This window comes from Lissotriton helveticus, chromosome 8 (assembly GCF_964261635.1).
Source record: "Lissotriton helveticus chromosome 8, aLisHel1.1, whole genome shotgun sequence".
In the NCBI taxonomy this organism is placed as follows: Eukaryota; Metazoa; Chordata; class Amphibia; order Caudata; family Salamandridae; genus Lissotriton; species Lissotriton helveticus.
In genome coordinates this window covers 1,178,828,171-1,178,851,524 of record NC_136069.1, presented here as the reverse complement: position 1 = coordinate 1,178,851,524, position 23,354 = coordinate 1,178,828,171, and positions in this window count along the sequence as shown.

The window sequence follows — 23,354 nt, the reverse complement described above, 5'->3', positions numbered from 1 at the left end:
TAGCTAATTATAGCAATTGTTTTACAAGATGGCTTAATTTGCTACAGATAGGAAGAGGGGATTAATTCAGGTAGGGGGGGGGACCAAAAATCGTTAAAACACTACTGATTCCTTTTCTGTATTGTATAATATACTCAATGTACTTTTGTTTTTACATTTAGTAAACTTCCTGAATGACTAACCTTAAGCTTGAGAAGAGACTTCGTGGAATGATTCTTTTGTTTAATCATTTTTTATCCCCTCTTCCTCGGTTCACTAATGGCGTTTTGACACTGTTGGGCACAAGGTGACAAGGATAAATTGGGCGTTTGCATCTTGCTTGTCGTTCCTGTGGAAACATAGGTAAGAGTTTGACAGGCACTACCTATGCATACATCTGTTTAGCCAAGCACTACCTCTGCATACATCCAATCTTCCAGTCACTACCTTTGCACTCATCCATTCACTCAGGGTGTATCTATGCAAACTTTCATTCACTCAGGCACTACTCATGAAGTCATCCGTTGAACCAGGCTCTACTGTTGCTTCCCTCCATTCACTCATGCACTACCAATGCACTCACCCTTTCACCCTGGCACTACCATTGCACCCATGCATTCACTCACATACTACCCATTCACCAAGGCACTACACATGCACATATTCAATCACTCTGGTACTACCCTTGCACTCATCCATTTACCCAGGCACTGTCGAGCCTGTTGATCCCACCTTCAGTAATGGGCGGGAATAGGCAGGGGAATTGTATAGGACTCACCTGCTCCCCCAATAGAGAACTTCGCATTCTAGCATTCTGGGGGTTTGCTAATCTGCTTCAGGGTTTCCTACAAGTTCTCTTGTGGGGCTGTTCTGTTCCCTCGCAGGCTCTCAGTGTCCTCTCCTCCTTCCGTCGCGTACTCGGCATAGTCTTTGGCGTGGCTCATGCTTCCTGCTCTCCTCCTTCTTCTGTCGCAAGCTCGCCTGTGTCTTCGGCTTAGCTCCTGCTTCCTGGTCTCCTTTTTCTTCTGACTTGAGCTAGGCAGTGTCCTTAACAGGGCTCCTGCCCTCTGGACTCCACTCCGCTTCTTGTTTTGGAGACAGCTCCTGCTCCAGTTTTCCTATAGTTCACCTAAAGAGAAAAAACTAAAGAAAATCTGCCATCAGTACGTTAACTGTGCTTTTGCACCTAAAGATAATAATTTAATTATGAGGTAAGGAGCATCTACCTTAGTAATTTTCTGTCGTCTCTGAGGATCTGCCTTTTTCTGTGTTTGGGTACCTGAATGGAAAGTTCCTGTAAATATAAATATAGAAGACTTTAGTTAGTATTCCTGACATTAAGGATAACAAGATATTCTTTTAATATAATTAGTTGCTTGAGAATTTTGCTTACCTGGTCACAGAGAGTGCCTCCCCGCTTAATTTAGGTGGGTACCATTTCACAGCCTTAAGATATATCATTGTCATTTCCTTTTGGGGCCCAGATTTCATTGCTCTTTGTTCTTTAACCTTAGCTAATTATAGCAATTGTTTTACAAGATGGCTCAATTTGCTACAGATAGGAAGAGAGGATTATCAGGTAGGGGGGAAAACCAAACATCGTTAAAACACTACTGATTCCTTTTCTTCATTGTATAATATACTCAATGTACTTTTGTTTTTACATTTAGTAAACTTCCTGAATGACTAACTTTAAGTTTGAGAAGAGACTTCGTGGAATGATTCTTTTGTTTAATCATTTTTTATCCCCTCTTCCTTGGTTCACTAATGGCGTTTTGACACTGTTGGGCACAAGGTGACAAGGATAAGTTGGGCGTTTGCATCTTGCTTGTCGTTCCTGTGGAAACATAGGTAAGAGTTTGACAGACACTACCTATGCATTTATCTGTTTAGCCAAGCACTACCCATGCACACATCCAATCACCCGGTCACTACCTGTGCACTCATCCATTCACTCAGGGTGTATCTATGCAAACCTTTTTTCACTCAGGCACTACTCATGCAGTCATCCGTTGACCCAGGCTCTATCGTTGCATCCCTCCATTCACTCATGTGCCAAAATGGACTAATCCATTCACAATGGCACTACCATTGCACTCATGCATTCAATCACATACTACCCATCCACCCAGGCACTACACATGCACACCTTCAATCACTCTAGTACTACCTTTGCCCTCATCCATTCACCCAGGCACTGTCGAGCCTGAATCCAAATGCTGCTAGTGGCCTTGCAGCACTGTTTGTGCCACCCATAGAAGCGGCCTTGTAAAATGTGTCTAAGGTCTGCCATTGCAGAGCCTGCGTGCAGTCTGGTACTGTCATGCTGACTGGGCAAGTGCACCCACTTGCCAGTCCCTAAACATTCCCTTGTCTTCATATTAGTCACCCCTATGGTAGGCCCAAGGTCAGGGTGCATTGTAAGTATAAGGGAGGACAAGCCCTGATGTGTGTGGCATGTCCTAATAGTGAATTACAGTCATTTTCGTTTTTCACTATTGGAAGGCTACCTGTTCTCCATAGGCCAGAATGGGCTGTTAGAATTATCACAGTTAATAATCCTAACATACTTAGAGAACATGGTAGAAATTCGAGTTTAGTATGCCTGGACTTAGAATAATAAAAGACATCTTTTAGTGAAGTTTATTTTAATATTCTGTGTTTGCAAATACCACTTTTAGAAAGTAGGTATTTGCTTGCCTAACCATTCATGTATTACCCATTCATCAAGGAACTACACATGCACACATTCAATCACTCCGGTACTCCCCCTGCACTCATCCATTCACCCAGGCATTCTCGAGCCCGTCGATCCCGCCTTGAGTAATGGGTGGAGCTTGGCAGGGGAAGAGTATAAGGTTTACCTGCTCCCCCAATAGAAAGCTTCACATTCTAGCATTCTGGGAGTTTACTATTCTGCTTCCTGGTTACCTACAAGTTCTCTTGTGGGGCTGTTCTGTTCCCTCGTAGGCTTTTGGTGTCCTCTCCTTCTTCCATCGCATACTCGGCGGTCTCTTTGGCGTGGCTCCTGCTTCCTGCTCTCCTCCTTCTTCCGTCGTGAGCTCGCCTGTGTCTTCCTGGTCTCCTCCATCTTCCGACGTGAGCTCGGTGGTGTCCTTGACGCTGCTCCTGCCCTCTGGACTCCACTCCACATTCTTATTTTGGTGACAGATCCTGCTCCAGTTTTCCTACAATTCACCATGTTCACCTAAAGAGAAAAAACAAAAGAAAATCCGCCATCAGCACGTTAACTGTGCTTTTTCACCTAAAGATAATTATTTAATTATGAGATAAGGAGCATGTATCTTAGTAATGTTCTGTCGTCCCTGAGGATCTGCCTTTTCCTGTGTTTGGGCACCTAAATGGAAGTTCCTGTAAATATAAATATAGAAGACTTTAGTTAGTATTCCTGACATTAAGGATGACAAGATATTCTTTTAATATAATTAGTTGCTGGAGAATGTTGCTAACCTGTTAACAGAGAGTGCTTCCCAGCTAAATTTAGGTGGGTAGCATTTCACAGCCTGAAGACATGTCATTGTCCTTTTTATTTTGGGGCCCAGATTTCATTGCTCTTTTGTTCTTTCACCTTAGCTGCTTATAGTGATTGTTTTACAAGACGGCTTAAGTTGATACAAAAAGTAAGAGGGGATCTACCCGAAATGCATTGGGCCTTCACAAATTTGGTTTTGGTTGTGTAATCAAAACAATGAGTTTATAACTATCAGCTTTTTGTAATATTGATAGCAACGTTCACACTGTGTTGTTAATATTAGTTGAATGTACAGTGTTTTTTTATAACACAAGGAAAAGTTCCGCAAATCAAATACATCTGTTTTCTTGTGCAATTTATAATAATGAACAATGAATACAGAAATTGATTCACTCATGATTTAAATTTGATTCATTTCATTGATTAATGTGTGATCAATAAGCAAAGTTTCACATGATATCATTGTGATACTCTTAAATGATTTACGCAGTGCGTTTGGTATACCAGTGGTTTTTCCACTAGCTGTTGAATTAGGCTGGCCGCCATTCGACCAAACTGCAGGCACGCTATGTTAAACGGTATCAACCATAGCTGATTTAGTACAGAATAGGGTGTGCACAGGTAAGCATTTCCCAGTTATACCATTTCAATAGTGAAACATCCCGCACACACGCACGTAATGTAGGGGTACGGTTCGTTCGCGTATGTCACCATTTCAATAATGAAACGTCCCGCACACATGCATGTAATGTAGAGGTACGGTTCACTCGCGTATGGCACCATTTCAATAGTGAAATGTCCCGCACACACGCACGTTATGTAGGGGTACGGTTCATTTGCGTATGGCACCATTTCAATAGTGAAACGTCCCACACACGCACGTTATGTAGGGGTACGGTTCATTTGCGTATGGCACCATTTCAATAGTGAAACGTCCCGCACACACGCACGTTATGTATGGGAACGGTTCATTCGCGTTTGGCACCATTTCAATAGTGAAACGTCCTGCACACACCCACGTAATGTAGGGGTACGGTTCAAACAAGGATGGCTATCAAGATCCTGTCATTTTTACATACATGAGCAGACCCTAGGTGTTGCAGGCTGTGATATAGCACAGGGCATCTGATCTTGTTGTACAATCAATGTGTGATGTCCTGTTGACACATGTCATGTGTGCTTGGGCACTATATGGTACACATCACCTTCACACTTGTCCAAAATGTATCATTATGCACATGTAGACATGCACATCAACACTGGGATGGCACAGTTATCACTACGGGCACAAGTTCCATGATGCCAGGGACCGGGGCACTTTGTCAATTGACAATCAGAGGCTCAGCATGAGCATATGTGACTATGTCCAGTGTGTGTCATGTTAAAGATTGAGCTTGCTGTTTGTTACGCAAACTGCATCTGCTGTTGGTGCATCTATCGTGCGTCTGTGTTGAGATGTTAATGGTTTGTCATGTACGTACATAAGTGGGTCCCGTGCTCACTAAGCCACTGGAGTCAAGCTATCCTGGCTGAAGACGGCTGATAGCCAGAAAACGGTCCTAGGATGCTTGATTCTGGTCCAGGGAAGACATGGTTTGGCAGTTCGGGCTGGACTGCTCCCATGAGGCACAGGGTCAAGACTGATTTGCATATGGCCATGTCTGAACTGGGGTGGCTTGGTGAGCAAAATAACGATGGATTAAACCCAGATCTGTGACTGGGGGTGAATGTTTTGCCATTGTGCAACAATCCGTCCATCATCTTGTGTGTTTTGCTGTTCACCCTATGTGGGAAGGGTATGCCCAGACGTGGATCCCGTGCTCACTAAGCCACTGGAGTCAAGCTATCCTGGCTGAAGACGGCTGATAGCCAGAAACCGGTCCTAGGATGCTTGATTCCGGTCCAGGGAAGACATGGCTTGGCAGTTCGGGCTGGACTGCTCCCATGAGGCACAGGGTCAAGACTGATTTGCATATGGCCATGTCTGAACTGGGGTGGCTTGGTGAGCAAAATAACGATGGATTAAACCCAGATCTGTGACTGGGGGTGAATGTTTTGCCATTGTGCAACATTCCGTCCATCATCTTGTGTGTTTTGCTGTTCACTCTATTTGGGAAGGGTATGCCCAGACGTGGGTCCCGTGCTCACTAAGCCACTGGAGTCAAGCTATCCTGGCTGAAGACGGCTGATAGCCAGAAACCGGTCCTAGGATGCTTGATTCCGGTCCAGGGAAGACATGGCTTGGCAGTTCGGGCTGGACTGCTCCCATGAGGCACAGGGTCAAGACTGATTTGCATATGGCCATGTCTGAACTGGGGTGGCTTGGTGAGCAAAATAACGATGGATTAAACCCAGATCTGTGACTGGGGGTGAATGTTTTGCCATTGGGCAACATTCCGTCCATCATCTTGTGTGTTTTGCTGTTCACTCTATTTGGGAAGGGTATGCCCAGACGTGGGTCCCGTGCTCACTAAGCCACTGGAGTCAAGCTATCCTGGCTGAAGACGGCTGATAGCCAGAAACCGGTCCTAGGATGCTTGATTCCGGTCCAGGGAAGACGTTGCTGGGCAGTTCGGGCTGGACTGTTCCCATGAGGCACAGGGTCAAGACTGATTTGCATATGGCCATGTCTGAACTGGGATGGCTTGGTGAGCAAAAAAACGATGGATTAAACCCAGATCTGTGACTGGGAGATGAATGTTTTGCCATTGTGCAACATTCCGTCCATCATCTTGTGTGTTTTGACATGTACGCACACCATGCCACATGGCCATTTCCACGGCATTTGGGTCTGATGGCATCATACATCATTTATCCCCAGGCATACATGTCTGCATCGTGACGATGGCTGTGGTGTTTTGTTGTCACATGCACACCTTCATTGCAATTTGTTTCATATGTACATTTGATATTCCATGTGACCTGGGTGTGTGCCTTGCAGTCAGCTGTCTGGATGGGATGACAATCTTCCAATGCAGGTCTGGTGACGTGTGCCACTCCAGTGATATCTTGGGCTGATCACTCAGACCAGCCCAGAAGCTCTTTTGAGGGCATTTAATGTATATTTTTCAATCAACAGGTATATGTGGGTTTTCGTAGGATGGTCAGCAAGCTGGCATATGTGGGCTGGCTGTATTTCACATGTCAGACTCCATAGTGACCTGATGTGTAGTAGCAATGTTGCATGTGCTATGTACATTTATATCGTTGTTGGCTGACAGTTGTTATCCATTCTTCACAAATATGTCCTGCAGGGCACCACCTCTACCAAGGCCATTGCCAGGCTTGGCTACCATGAGGGAACGTGACAGCATCCGACGTTACAGATTCACTCAAGTGTTGATTCAGGACTTGACGAACAGGCTGGAACCACATCTCCAACCGCGACACAGGTATCCGACTGCGCTGACCCCCAAGGTAAAGGTGATGGCAGCCCTACATTTCTTTGCTACAGGTACGTTTCAATTTACCATAGCTGATGTCGGGGGTATGTCTCAGACGATGTTCAGTCGTGTCCTGCGTGATGTGTTGTCAGCCATGTTGGAGCACATTGATGAATTCATAAAATGTCCCAATCCTGAAGAGTTGACAGATGTCAAGGGTGAATTCTATGCCCTGGGAGGGGTGCTACATGTGATTGGTTCAATCGATGGAACACATGTGGCTTTGGTGCCACCACAGGCTCAGGAGCAGGCTTACCGCAACAGGAAACATTACCACTCAATAAATGCCCTGGTGGTGTATCTTGCTAACATGCTGATTTCCCATGTCTGTGCACGTTTTCCAGGATCGTGCCATGATACATTCACCATGAGGCGTAGCAGGGTACCAAGAATGATGCTGCAGCTGCACAACGATCGGGAATGTCTTGTTGGTGGGTACAATCTGTTTGTACTGTGTGTCTCAGTATCTTTTGCTCTGAAGGCATCTCCTTAGCCAATTATTTACATGATGTATAATTGTAGGTGACGCAGGATATCCCAACATGCCATGGCTAATAACACCTCTGCGCAACCCGAGAACAGCTGCAGATCAGCGGTACAATAATGCACACCGGCAGACCAGGCGAGTGATTGAGTGTACGTTTGGCCTCCTGAAGAGCCGATTCCGGTGCCTCGATAAGACCGGCCGATCCCTCCCGTATGCCCCGGCCAAGGCTGTAACATCTTCATTGTGTGCTACATGCTGCACAACATGGCAGTTGAGAAGGCCGTGCCACTCATCCTGGATCCTGAGGAGCTGAAACAGCCACCCATTGAGGATCAAGGGCTTGGCCACGATGCAAGTGATGAGGAGGAGGAGGATGATATCCGGAGTCAGCTCATACGCAACTTCTTCTCATGATGGTGAGTCACTGGGAATGAGTGTGCAAGCTTGTACCCTAGAGTGGCATGTGTTGCAATGTGTGTGTCCAGCTGACTGTATGCAAAGTCACTTTGATGTGTGATCCGATGTGTCACGCAAGTGCTGATGTCATGCCACACACAAATGTGCAATGATTGATCTTGAAATGTAAACTACATTGTTTGTGGTTTTACCATGACTTTGTCTTTAGGAAAGAATATTGAAGGTGACCCCTTGTGTGCCTCTCATTCCCAGGTTGCTGTGCCTGTTGTCTGTTCGTGTCACTGTAGTCCTCCTGCTATTTCTTATGATGAGTGCAACGTGGCCCGAATCTGCGTTCCATGCACGGACATGTGCAAATTTTAGTTCGGGTAAGATATCCAAACAGGCTGTTTGCGGTTGTTATGGTTTGGGGATGTGTGGAAACTGATTCTGTGCATGTTGTAGAACCATCCATACGTGTCTCATCACCATGGATCCAATTTCATGTAGCACCACTCCCATGACAGGACAGTCACCCTTCTTGAAAGTCATCTGTTGTTGAGTTTTGAGTCTGGTGAATGCGTCAATGTGTGTAAAGCTTGACCCTGACACATTGCGAATACCACCGGTTGACATTGTTTGTGACATCACAACCACAGGCTCTGTGGGGAATTGCAGCCTCACTGTGTGCAGCAAGATGTGTTTGGTCATCCCCTTAATCTTGTGTGCCAGTACAGTTAGATTTCCAAACAACCATGTTGTGAAGGTGTGGTCCAGTGTATGTCCCACATGTTCTGTCAACTGTCCTGTGAGTCTGTTCGTATGGATGCATTGCCCCTTGTGCCAGTTTTTAATGTCACCGTTACGTCGCTACCTCAGTGCCGGTGGAGAACACTGCTTTGCAAGCCTTCTCTGTAAGTTGATGTTAACTTTCTATTCCCATGATGGCAGGAATGCTGCGCATATGACATCATAACAATGTGCTGTAGCAAAATTGAACGCTTCCGTGGCCCCAGTCGGTGATGTTAATTCCAGGATTCTCTTGTGCCATGCTGCATTTCATGGTCACGGTAGGGGGGGTTTGATGGCTTTGTTCCTCATTACTCTCTGTTGAGTTTGTTCCCACCTGCTTGTCATGTTAGGCATTGTATAGGCCAGTTGGAAGAGCCAATAACTGGCTTGTGCGTGGCTTCCTTGTGTTTACATAATTCCCTCCCTCATTGTATGAGCCTCATACAGCTCTTGCGGGTGTTGTGTAATTTCCATTCTTGACCCTCACTGATTCCCAGGGCTAACAACGGATTGCTGGCTTCATGTGAGTATCACTTACACACATTTGTTAGTCTGTATATTGGCCTCAAATTCATACACTGTGATTCACTTGATGACCGCATGGATCTGATTGCATTGAAGCAGCCTGGAGAGTGTTCTGCCCCCTTCATTTAGATGACAACCTCTGCTACCTTTCATGTGACCGTGTTCAATACACATATCTAGTATCATTTACATTTCTATGATGCCAAGTAGGATAGAGTGGCTGTTGTTTTCCTTTACAGGTGTAACTGTTACAGTATAGGTCCTGAGGTAATTTGTGATTCAGTGACAAGAAGTGTAGAATCCTTATGCTTGTTTAACTTTGTTGCAGATCTCCCTCCCTGCTGTTCCCATCCTCTCCTTCCCTCGTCTGATCACCCTTTTGAGTCAGTTAATCATACTCAGACCAAGGGGCTATCAGGAGATGGACCTCTTTCAGCATCGCATGTCTCTGAGGATTCAAGGTACCAACAGTCCCTGGCAGTCGTGTGGAGATTGTTTCACCAGCATCACAGGTAACATCATTGCATTACTGTTATTTTGTTCGGAGCAATGGCCCTGGCCATGGACATTGGCTCAAGCAGCATGGCCTCAACACAAAGTAGATCCATTTGCATATGAAATGTGTTCCCCACAGTACATTGTGCCTCATCACTGTCACCATGGATCTGTTGACAGTCTGCATGCGTCATCGATGGCATAATTTTCAATTATTGTGCATATGTGAGTATGTGTACTGTGGCAACATGCATGCAGTTCATAATGGCTAAACATCCATATTGTGCATGACGTACATGGTTATGTATGTATTGTTTAACCTTGCTACCCACAACGGTCAGGCAACACCTGCTGACGCTGTGTGTCCTGTGCCCCGCTTGGCCTTTGGTGCCTGATCCTGTGCCTGTCATAATTGGTGATTGTTCATCTATGTTCTGTCAGTGACCCATGACTAACCAGACAGTCCTTCCTTTCCATACACATGTTACATGGGGCATTTCAATACTCCTTGTCTTTGTGTGGTACTGTTGCATGGTGTCTTACCCCTTCTGCCGTCATGTGTTCACTCATTCCTGCTGCTGCCTCCCCAGCGACATCGCACCACCAAGTGCCCTGATTCTGCAACACACGCGCCTCAAAGATGCTCCTCCCTCCCTCCATTCTTAAGGCAGGTAGCAGCTGGTCAGTGCCAGTGTTGCAGCACCTCTGTGCCAAAGGCACGACCGTCAGCGCCTGCAACGTGCACAGTGCAAGACACTCTGGTCCTTCCATGACCCAGGTAACACGACAGACTCATGCTCCAGCCACCCTCCAAACAGTGAACACCAGGCAATCATCCACCTACTATCAGGCAACCCCTAAGCGCACCCATGATAGCTTGTCAGGCAGTGTGTGGAACTCACACTGCCAACACCGCACTGCCACACATAACAGTGCATCTCCGTATAAGCAGGTCATGTGCCTCGTACTGCACACCCGCTACATCCACCAGCATGCCATTGGACTCTGTTACCTCATCAACAAAACAGCCACACACATTGCCTTCATTACTGTAACCTGGTTGTACGCAACCTCAGTACACTACTTCTACATTGCCATCACAGACAGATACTCAATCACCCGCAGGGAACACACCAACAATCCAGGCGTTTGATTTGAAATAGTGTCTGAAGTACCCCCTCAGAGTCACATACAACACCAAGGACACACTCAGCATTGTCAGCCATCTGCACTTCATGTTTCACACCAACACCCTGACCACCCTCAGTCTAACTGTCATCTACAGGTCTCCAAGCCTACACCCACAATTCTGCTAAGCCATATATGAATATGTGAATGATCATTTCTTGTGCACACATCTAACCCAACGCGGTGTCACAGAACTATCGGGCACCGAAAAGGAGGCAGCATACTGAGTAGTAAGTCATCAAGCATGCAAAATAGCCAGGTTTCAATGCCTTTGCAAAACTCACATTCAGACAGATTCCTATGCAGCGGAAGAGGTTGCTTAGTCCCACATTGGGTGGTTCCTACCTGAAAGGTTTCACCTCCTGATCTTGGTTTTGCTGACCAAGGACCAATGAGCAAGTGCTTGTCTATGGAATGTAGAGGTCGTGAGTGACAATAGGGACGGAGCCTCCTCCTGAGGTAGACCGGCCCACGACCGAGTCCTGCACTGTAGGCGAGTGTCAGCGCATTCAAATCTGTTTGAGTAGCCATTGGCAGCCAATGGACTAGTTGAAGTAAGGGAAGATATGTTGTCAAACGGAGATTCCACATACCATGCGGGCAGCCACATTTTAGACCATCTTCAGTATACGTAGCTAGCCTAATGTAAGACCCACGGATGACCCATTTGCTTAGTCAAAATGGGACTTGATCAGTGCGTCAACCACCGTTTCCTGGATTACATTGTGCAGATACTTAATAAATCTCTAGATTTTTTTAATCTTGCTAAAACAAGCAGCACCCGCCTCTTGTACCTGTGTAGCAAGGGATAGACGATTGTCCCATCTGACTCCCAGATTCCTGACCAAGTCCTTGTGTGCCGGAGCAATGGCCAGTTCCTCTGGCCACCAAAGATTGGTAGAGAGGGGAGAATGATTTTTGTAAACACATAGGATCTAGGTGTTATCTGGATTACTTTTGAAGCAAAGGTGGTCCATCCAGGCCGCAAAAATGTGTGAGTCAATTTTTGAGTGGGTGAAATTTAGCTACACACACAGCATTTTAGGTGAATAGAGGCTGAAGATCATCAGCACATGATATGATGTTGACTTCAGACATGGCAATTGATTCATCCAGCGGGGTTTAGCAAATATTAAAAGTCAGTGTGCGCAGAGCAGAGCCCTGCGGCACGCCCCACTTCAGTGGTTTGACTGGTGAGATGAATATGTAGGTCCGGACCTGATGTGTGCGGTCAGTTAGTTAGGACGATATCCATTTCTGCACTGAGCCCCCCACACCTATGGTCTTAATGCGGTGAAAAAGAATGGGATGTTTGACAGTGTCAAATGCTGTAGACAAGTCTAACAGAACCAACCCCGCCTTGGAACCTGCGTTGCCCTCACAGCGTATAGAGTCTGCCATTTCTATGTTTTACTTAAGATGGGCTGGAGGAAGAACAATAGTTACTTACCTGTAATCTGTGGTTCTCCAGTATTGGTGTCTTTCATAGATTCACATGCCTGAATCATTCCCCGTCGTCGGAGTGGGAGTCCCAGGGTATATAAAAAAGCAATAATATGCCTGTAATAACCAACAAACCTTGGTAATAACCAACCAGGAAGTAAAGTAGCCCTAGCTACAGGAGCAAAAAGCTCCCACACTCATGACTATCCTAGTCATTTTGTATAGACCAAACTGCAGCCAATCAGGCGACAGCACCCACCAGAATGTTCTCCCCAGAGGCTCAGGCTCTCAGATTTTCTCGCATAGGAGTGAACCAACATAATCGCCTGAGGGAGCCTCTGAGGGGAGGTGGGCGGGTTGCATGTGAATATATGAAAGACACCAATACTGGAGAACCACAGATTACAGGTAAGTAACTATTGTTCTTCTCGAGTATTTGGGGTGTCTTTCATAGATTCACATGCCTGAATCAGAATAGATAGCAGTACTCATAACATAATGCTCATAGACGCTAAATGTATCATAGTATACATGCATAAAGATAAAATACAAAAGACATTGTAAAGCGTCTAAAAGAGCATATAGGAGGAGGGAGAACAGAGGCTCACCTTATTTGAAAAGATTGCGAAGAACTGCTCTTCCCACCGAAGCATCTGCATCACTTGCCGAGTCCAGACAGTAGTGCCTCGTAAAAGTGTGTCTGTTGGACCACGTTGCAGCTCTGCAGATTTGCAGAAGAGGCACACCAGCAAACAAAGCAGTGGAAGAGGAAACTGCCCTTGTAGAATGCGCTCTTGGTAAGGCCTGTAAGGGTCTTCCTGCCTGTTGATGACAGAGTCCAATTGTTGAGGAGACCCATCTGGCGATAGTCTGTTTGGATACTGGCGCAGTCTGCCATAGGCCACAAACAACTGATCTGTCTTGCGTACAGCTGCTGTTCTTGAAAGATAAAACTTGAGACATCTCCTGATGTCCAAGGAGTGTAACGCTCGTTCAGCCGGTGATTGTGGATTTTGAAAAAATGTCTTGAGGATTACCGGCTCATTCAAATGAAAGTCCGAAGGGACCTTGGGCATGTACCTTGGATTGGTCCGCAGCACCACCGAATCAGAGGTAAATTGTAAAAAAGGTGGTTTAGACGTGAATGCTTGAATGTCACTGACCCTTCTGGTAGAGGTTAAAGCCAATAACAAGGAGACTTTCCAAGTAATAAACTTAAGGTCAACCTTATGGATCGGTTCAAAGGGGTGACACATGAGCTGGGCTAGCACCATGTTTAAATGCCAAACAGGAGGTGGTCGTCGAATCTGAGGAAACATACGAAATAACCCCTTGAAAAATTGCTGGATTATTCTTGAAGAAAACAGAGAGTTTGATCCGTCCTGACGGAAACGGGAAATGGCTGCTAGAAACACCTTTAGGGTTAAATGCGCCAAACCCGATCTAGCCAGCTGCAGGAAGAGAGGCAATATCTGTTCTGGTGTAGCATGAATGGGATGCAGATCAACAGTTACGCACCAGGCACAGAAACGCTTCCACTTGAGCTTGTAGGTCTTAATCGTTGATGGTGCTCTGGCGTTAGCTAGAACCTCTTGACAATCCTGAGGATTGTCTAAGTGGGCGAATTCATTGTGCTGAGGATCCAAGCTGATAATTTCAGAGAAACTGGGTCCGGATGGTACACCTTGCCTCTCTGAATTGTCAGGAGATTCGGTATTTGAGGCAGTTGTATTGGCCTGCACTCCGAGAGGAGGAGAAGTTCGGTGAACCAATATTGCCAGGGCCACCTTGGAGCAATTAGGATTAGGCGACATGGTTGACTCTTCATCTTCCTGATGATCTTGGGAATTAACGGAATTGGAGGAAAAGCGTATGCAAATATTCGACACCAATTCATCGAAAGGGCATCCCCGCACGAGTCCTTGTGGGGAACCCAGCTTGCAAAGCGTTGGCATTTCCGGTTCTGATCTGTTGCGAACAAATCCAGGTCGGGATGACCCCACTCCCGGAATATCGGATCCAGGGATGGTTGATGAAGCTCCCATTCGTGATTGCTTCCGGAGGATCTGCTGAGTGAGTCCGCTAGGACATTGGCAACCCCTGGGACATGGACCGCCGACAGATTGATGTTGTGATCCAGGGCCCAATTCCAAATTTCCTGCGCCTGATGGGACAACCGGGCCGATCTTGTGCCTCCCTGCTTGTTCAGGTAATGCATGCTGGTTGTGTTGTCCGTTCGTATCAACGCCGTAGAGCCCTCCAAGATCGCCTGAAAAGATTTCATGGCGAGAAAATGGCTCTTAGTTCCAGCAGATTTATGTGCCATCTTTTCTGCTGTATGCTCCATTTGCCACTGACTGTCATCCCTTCGAGATGGGCGCCCCAGCCCTCCAGAGAAGCATCTGTGGTCACGATGAATCTGGGTCCTTCTGCCTGGAACGTACATCCCACTTGCAAGTTTCTTCCTTGCCCCCACCACTGGATGGAGCTTCTCATCAGAGGGGTTATTTTGATGACGTCCTCGAATGAGCCTGTTATTTGCACCCACTGATGACTGAGTTCCTCCTGTAAAGGTCTCATTCGTAGGCGACAGTTGGGGGTGAGAGGAATACAGGATGAGATCATTCAGAGGAAAGACTTGAACTTGCGAACAGAAACGCACTTTCTTGTTAGTAGTGCTGAGGCCATTTTTTGAATCTTCACCTGCCTTTCTTTTGATATAAACACTTGGGCGAGACTTGTGTCCAGCGTCGCTCCCAAGAAGGACTTCCTCTGCGATGGAGTCAGGTGAGACTTTTTGAAATTCACCGAAAACCCCAGGCTCTGGAATAGTGATAGACATCTCTGACCGTGAGTTTTTGCCACATCGATGGAACTGGCCTTGATAAGGCAGTCATCCAAATAGGGATAAATTTGAACTCCCTCTAATCTCAGGTGTGCGGCCACCGGGGCCAACATTTTTGTGAAAACTCTGGGGGCTGAACGCAGTCCAAAGGGGAGTACTTTGAACTGGAAGTCCCTGCCAGCCACTCTGAACCGTAAGAACTTCCGGTGTCTGGGAAAAATGCGTACATGGAAGTATGCGTCCTGAAGGTCGAGTGTTGCCATGTGATCCCCTACTGTGAGAAACTGGAGGATTTCTTGAAGCGTCAACATTCTGAAAGATAATTTTTTGAGGTACTTGTTGAGGGCACGCAGGTCGAGGATGGGGCGCCATTCCCCCGACTTCTTGCGGATCAGGAAAAATCTTGAATAAAATCCTGCTCCCCTCTGATGTTGAGGTACCTTTTCTATTGCTCCTTTCCGAATCATAGAGTGTATTTGGGAAAACAGCTCTTTGAGATGAGCTGGAGGTGGTCCTTTGAGGGGAGAATTTGAAGGGGCTTTGACGAATTCGAGAATGTGACCCCTGGAAACCACGTCCAGGACCCATCTGTCCGTGGTAATCTTGGACCAGTTTGAATAGTATCGGGATATTCCTTCTCCAATTTGCTTCAGGCTGGGACAAAGTGGTGGTAGGATGTGTTTCTCACTTGCTCTTGTTGTCTCTTCCTCGATAAGAGGGTTTTCCTCTTGATTGAGAGTAATTATTTCTCCTTTGGCCATATGTTTGTTGACGGTATGGCTGGTATCTTTGATTTCCTTGGTTGGTATTGTAGGAGCGTTGTTGTGAATAGTTTCCTCTGTTAAAGAAATTGCCTCTTCCTCTTGCGCCACGAAAGGACGACTTTCGAAATTGTAGAGAGCCCAGCGACTGTGCCGTCTCTGTATCTTTCTTTATGGCTTGGAAAGCCTCATCAACATGTTGTCCAAAAAGGAACTCCCCATCATAGGCCATGTCCATGATCTTGGTCTGGACCTCTAGACGACAGGATGTAACTTTTAACCAGCCTTGCCTCCGGAGAACAGCTGCCCCCGCCAGCTGTCTGAAACCCGTTGCTGCCACGTCCACAGCAGCATCAATTATTTCAGACAAAACGCTCTCTCCCTCTAGTAGGATCTTTTTTGCTTCAGCTCTATCTGGTTCTGAAAGTTTATCGATGAAAGGCGATATGTCAGACCACATCTGCCTGTCATACCTTCCAAGTATTGCTAGTGAATTTGCGGCTTGAACCGTGGTTGCCGCAATAGTTGACACCTTCTTCCCTATCAAGTCAAGACGTCTACCGTCTTTATCAGGGGGAGCAGAGACCTGTGCAGATGGATTCTTGGCCCTTCTTTGAGCTGCCTGAGTAACTACAGAATCCGTCTTAGCCTGACCAATAAGGCATGCCGGTGACGTAGTAGGTGCTCTATACTTCTTATCTACCCGAGGTAGAACTGTGGGTAATGAATTTGGTGTAGCCATTATTTTCAGACCTTCCTTCCATATAAAGTCAATGATTGGAATAGACCAACTCTGTCTCTGCGGCAAATCCTTAAAATCATATAGGAAGCATTCGTCTTGTTTAGCTTCCATGGTGATGAGGAACCTTTTTGTAGCTCTTTCCATAATCTTGTGAAAACTGGCAATGTCCACCGGCGGAGAATCCGCCGTAGGCAGGCCCGCTGGAGAGGGGGTTTGTGCCTGATAGTCTTCCCACTCCGACGATACGGACTTATCGTCCAATTCACCGTCCTCTCGTTCGTCTTCCGAAGAATTCTCACCCCCTGCTTGATGAGATGGTACCGGTGAAGAAGGTACTGCGGGTCGTGCTTCATCAGTTGTCATTTGAGACACTGATTCTTGCGGTTGTATAGATGCCGTAGATGTTCTTGGCCTAGGCGTAGAGACATGAGAATCACCCGATTCTGAAGGCGGAAACCTGCGATAATAATCGCTCAATATATATTGGAGATTCTGGAATAACTCCATAGGCATTTGCATGTTAGGCGCCGACACAGTCTCCTGATTAGAGTGCTCCTGGAAAAGGTCTTCCTCCTCCTGATCCATATCCTGAACCTTTATGAGCAAGTCAGAAGGGCTCCTGGCAGCCCGGAAAGTGTCGTCCTCATAGGACTCCTTTTCTTCAGAATCCAGTAATTTATCTGGCAGCTTTAAAGGAGAGAAAGCTGTGGAGGATGAACCACGCTTCAGTAGGAGCGAAGCGGTGGTAGCCGGCGATGGCAAAGGTATAGTGAATGTCTTAGCTGACCACACTTGCATCGCCGTACAGGTTGACAGTGGAGGCGTCGAAGGAGCCACCGGTGCTGATGACAAGCCTGATTCCCCTTGCGTTGTCAGATCCGTCGTCGACGGAGCGGCCGTCGACGGTAACGGCTTCGTCGACGGTGAACTCGTCGACGGGATTGTTTTCTTCTTCGTCGATGGTGTCGAAGTCGACGGAAGTGTTAGCTTCATCGACGCGGATTTCATCGACGGGATCATTTTCTTCGTCGACGGTAACTTCCTCGACGAGGGTGTCGTCGACGGTAACTTCGTCGACGAGGGTGTCGTCGACGGTAACTTCGTCGACGCGGACGTCGTCGACGGAAACTTCGTCGGCGAGGATGTCCACGGTAAGGCCTTCTTCGTCGACGGCAGGATGTTCGTTGACGGCTAAATCGACGACGAAGAACTCGGCGACGGTACCTTCAGGATTCCCGTCGACGGAGGAGCGTCGACGATCAATGGAACTATCTTCGTCGACGGGATGGGTCTAATTTGTACCTGAACTATCGTCGACGGTGAGGAGGCTGAAGACATCACCATAGCTGATCTTGGTGAGGAAAAAAGTCACTGTTGAAGTGGAAGAAGTAGCCACATGAAGAGATGGCGACGATGAGGCTGTACTTAACTCTGTTATGGCTAGAGGTGTAATCTGGGGTGAAATTTTCAGAGTAGGTACTTTGGAAACTGTAGTTTTCCCAGTTTTCCCTGAGGGCGCAGATTTCACAGGTGGAGACACCTTCTTGGAAGTAGTAGGCACACCAGAATCCTGAGAGGATTGGGCCTTCTTCAACACTTTCGCCCTGGGAGAAGTCACCTCAACCTCAGTTTTCCTCTTCTTTGAGGAAACAGAAGACCCCGAGGCAATGCTCCCTACCTCTGAAACAGGGTTATCTCTGTCCTTTATCCTCTGAAGCCACAGGAGAAGACGACCTTCTCTGTCCCTGAGAGTCTTTTGAGGGAAGGCTCTGCAGATTTTACATTCCTTTGCCTCATGATCCGGATACAGACAGTATATGCATTTTTTGTTAGGATCCTCCTTGAACAGCCTTAGCTTTCCACAGGAATCACAAGCCCTAAAGAGGGATTTAGTAGTAGACATCCTTTGAAGGTTAAAAAACCAACTAAAGTAAGAAGAAACTGAGCAGAGCTCAGGGAGACTCCCTTCACACGACGTGCGGTAGAAAATCTGAGAGCCTGAGCCTCTGGGGAGAACATTCTGGTGGGTGCTGTCGCGTGATTGGCTGCAGTTTGGTCTATACAAAATGACTAGGATAGTCATGAGTGTGGGAGCTTTTTGCTCCTGTAGCTAGGGCTACTTTACTTCCTGGTTGGTTATTACCAAGGTTTTTTGGTTATTACAGGCATATTATTGCTTTTTTATATACCGTGGGACTCCAACTCCGACGACGGGGAATGATTCAGGCATGTGAATCTTTGAAAGACACCCCAAATACTGGAGAACGTGTGTTTCCACGCATCTGGATTAGAGCCCAATCAGAGCTAAAGATTACAAATGGCGTTTATATGGTGATTGTGAATCTTAGCAAAGATGTTGTATTGCTTGGCGGACAAGGGTCAGTAAGGTAACCAGATTTACACATCTGCTAATTGAGCAGAGAGGCTTCCTCAGGAATTGATACAAATTCTGAGACCACAGAGCTGTGAAACGTATATACTGATTGCTCCTCAGTCATGGGACAACAAAATCTGCACACAGGGCCGCACCTACACAGACTACATGGGTCAGGGTGAGAGCAACTTGCGGCTGGAGGACACCCACACCACCATCCTGCATTGGTACAACAACATTTGCATCCAGTTGTCCAAGTCACAACACACTGCACCAGACACCGCTACTGATTTACCAAATAGTACTTAACCTGAGTGGCCACAGACAAGCTGTGTGACACCCTCACACAGGACACTCCAAACAACGCCATCCCCACACCATGCAACCGTACACACTGGTTCAGCGACTGTTCCAACACTCTTGCCACATTGGGGGACTTTCCTGTGTAGCACAACAACTGTTAAGCCACCAGGGACAAGGCAGACCTCCTGGACTCATACAGGTCAAGCCAGACTAATGTGCAAATCGTGTAAGCCAAACAACCATAATTTACCTTTCATACATGAAATCCACTACACACACTTTACCATATCATCAGCATGGACAAGAGGATAACCTTCATGTTTGGGTTAGGCAGCAACATACACAACATGAATGGCCTCATCGGTATTGTGTGTGAACTATCTAACCCCAGCTCTCCATCCAAACAACATCCCACCCTTGCAAGGCCAAAGGGATCCCTTGCAACTTACTAGCACTCCAAGATCGCGGACGTACCCGACAGCCTCGCTACACATAGGCAGACATCGCTATTTTCACAGGATATGCCCCCCCATCAGGTCCTGGACTCCCGTCAGCAGCTAAGACACCACCCGGATCATGTACACCATCCACTCTGGCTCTCCATCAGGACCCTTCCAACAAAACATCTCAAGCACAGCATACACCATCCTTGAAGCCCACCTCCGGCATGTCATGCATGGCTCCTTTGCGTATGCCACTTCCCATGGGAGCTGGGGGCATGCAGTAACCCAGGCCCTTCTTTGACAACGGACGCCAGTACCGCAGGATGTCCTGGTACATCACCCTGCTTGCCTACCCGGCAAATGTCAACAAGTAGACAGTCAAGGAGCAACTAACCATCTCCCTTCAAGCACACATCTCCAGGCAACCCATCCCAGACCATCGTCCACAGTATTCACCCCACTGCCACAGCCCTCATTTCCACCACCAACGCCATTTTGGACCCTGCTCAAAAATGGTGAGACCACCACCCTCCCCCCACCGACTGATCAATGGCATTCAACACCATGTGCTACCACACTGTCAGATCACACATCTCCAACACTGGGATCAGAATGAAGACCAAGGATGAAATGGTCAAGTACATCCCCAGCAAGGCCCTGGGTCTCCGCATCCCCCTTCATCACGTAGAACACTGGGGTCATTGGGCCCATGCCCCAGCCTCATCTATCAGCGTGACAATGTACAATGTCTCCATGACCACCCTCTCCACCATCACATGCACACACAACATCATCATCATGTCCTATGCCATTGACACCCAGCTGCACCTCACCCTCACCAAAGACCCAGCCATTCCCAGATCCAACATTCAAGTAGGCATGAGGTGCATTGAGAAATGGATGAACATCAGCCACCTGAGGCTGGAATTGGACAAGACTGAGCTCATCATCTGAGTAATGTCCCTGTACGGCTGGGCTGGGCCGACTCCTTGTGTCACAACAGCCTGGGCATCACACAAGCCCACAGGAACAAGTTACTTACCTTCGGTAACGCTTTTTCTGGTAGATACAATATCTGCCTGTGGATTCCTCACCTTGTGAATATCCCCCTTGCGTCAGCAACGTTCGGAATTTTTTCTTTGTAGCACGCCGACGTGGACGACGTCATAGGAGCACGGCTTGGCGCGCGACTCCATCTGACGTCACCGACTCCTTATCAGGCCCACGCCGGCGTGATGACGTCAGTTCCGCCCTTTTTTCCGTGCCTTCGAGGCACACGGACGGACCAACGAAAGCAAATATGCAAATATACCATGTACACAGTACATATAAATCAAAATCAATACAATAGTATAAACCATATATACATAAAGACTAGGTATAACAGAGTGGACAAACGGGGAGGCGGGTGGGCATGTGAGGAATCCACAGGCAGATATTGTATCTACCAGAAAAAGCGTTACCGAAGGTAAGTAACTTGTTCTTCTGATAGATACATCTGCCGTGTGGATTCCTCACCTTGTGAATAGAGTCCCACAGCAGTCCCCACTCCCGGAGGAGGGTGTCCACTCTGCTATACCAGGAAATATTGGAGAACAGAGCGCGCGAAGTGACCGTCCCTCCTCACCTCGGTATCCAAGCAGTAGTGCTTCGCGAAAGTGTGGAGGGAGGCCCAAGTCGCGGCTCTGCAAATATCCTCAACAGGTACACCTCTAGACAAAGCAGATGTTGCAGACTTTGCTCTAGTTGAATGTGCTCTAATACCCTCAGGAGGGTCCTTACCCGCAAGGGAGTAGCAGATCTTGATGCACAGGATTATCCACCTGGAAAGTGTGCGCTTGTGCACCGCTCTGCCCTTCCGACAGCCAGCAAAACCAACAAACAGCTGGTCGTCCACCCGGAAGTCTTTAGTCCTGTCCAGATAGAAAGACACCGCCATCTTGGGGTCCAGACGGTGCAGTCTCTCTTCCTCCTTAGAAGGGTGAGGGGGAGGATAGAAGGTAGGGAGGGTAATGGACTGTCCAAGAAGGAAGGGAGTTACCACCTTAGGCAGAAAAGCAGCCCTGGTCCTGAGAACCATCCTTTCAGCATGAATGGTCAGGAATGGGGGCTTGGAACTAAGAGCTTGAAGCTCACTTACCCTCCTTGCCGAGGTGATTGCCACGAGGAAGACCGTTTTAAAAGAAAGAAGCCTCATGGGACACTTGTGCAAAGGTTCGAAAGGAGAACCCATCAAAAAGGTCAGCACAAGATTCAAATCCCAATGAGGAACAACAAACGGAGAAGGGGGGAACATATTAATGAGACCCCTCAAAAATCTTAAGACCACTGGAGACTTAAAAAGAGAGGGCTGATCCGGCAAGCAGAGGAATGCAGATAAAGCCGAAAGATACCCCTTGACCGTAGCAACCGCAAAACCTTGCTGCGCTAGAGAAAGAGCAAATTGTAAAATGTCAGATAAATGCGCCTTTAAAGGGTCAACATCCCTCTCCCTGCACCAAGAGACAAATTTAGACCACCTATACGAATAGATGGACTTAGTGGAGTCACGCCTGGCAGAGAGAATGACATCCACCACATCATGAGGGAGAGAGAAAGAACTCAGGTTGCCCCGTTCAATCTCCAGGCATGAAGGTGTAATGTCTGGAGGTGGGGGTGTAGAACCTGCCCCTCCATCTGAGAGAGGAGGTCTGCCCTGTGAGAGAGACGGAGCGGCGGGTGAGAGGAGAGGTGGAGAAGGTCTGTGTACCACACCCTTCTTGGCCAATCCGGGGCGATCAATATGACTTGGGCCTGGTCTTGGCGAATTTTCCTCAGAACCCGAGGAATCAAGGGTATGGGAGGAAACGCGTAAAGGAGTTGACTTTTCCAACTCAACTGAAACGCGTCCCCCAAGGCTCCTTGCAATGGATACTGGAGACTGCAGAATGACAGGCAGTTCGCATTCTCGTAAGTGGCGAACAGGTCCACCCGAGGAGTCCCCCACATCTGAAAGATGTCGTGAACCACCTCCGGGTGAAGCCTCCACTCGTGGTCGGCAGAGAACTGCCGACTGAGACTGTCTGCACGAACGTTCAGAACCCCGGCCAGATGATTTGCCATCAGACAAATCTGATGGTCCTGAACCCAGGACCAGAGACGCAGAGCCTCTCTGCAGAGACACTGCGACCCCACTCCTCCCTGCTTGTTGATGTACCACATCGCGGTCGTGTTGTCCGTCAGGACCTGAACCGACTGACCGCGAAGGGAAGGGAGGAAGGCCTTGAGCGCCAAACGTATCGCCCGTAATTCCAGAAGGTTGATGTGAAGCAACCTTTCCTCTGGAGACCAAAGACCCTTGACCTCCAGATCCCCCAGATGAGCACCCCACCCGAGAGTGGATGCATCCGTTATCACTGTGGCCACCGATGGAGGCAGTTGAAAAGGCTTCCCTTGTGACAGGTTGCCTTCCATGCCCCACCAAGACAGATCCGCTGCAGCTTCTCTGGAGATCCTCACTGACTCCCTGAGATCTCCGTGGTGTTGTTACCACTGCTTGCGGAGGCACCACTGGAGTGCCCTCATGTGCCAGCGTGCATGACTGACCAACAGAATGCAAGAAGCCATCAGACCGAGCAGGCGAAGGACCTTCAGGACTGGAACAAC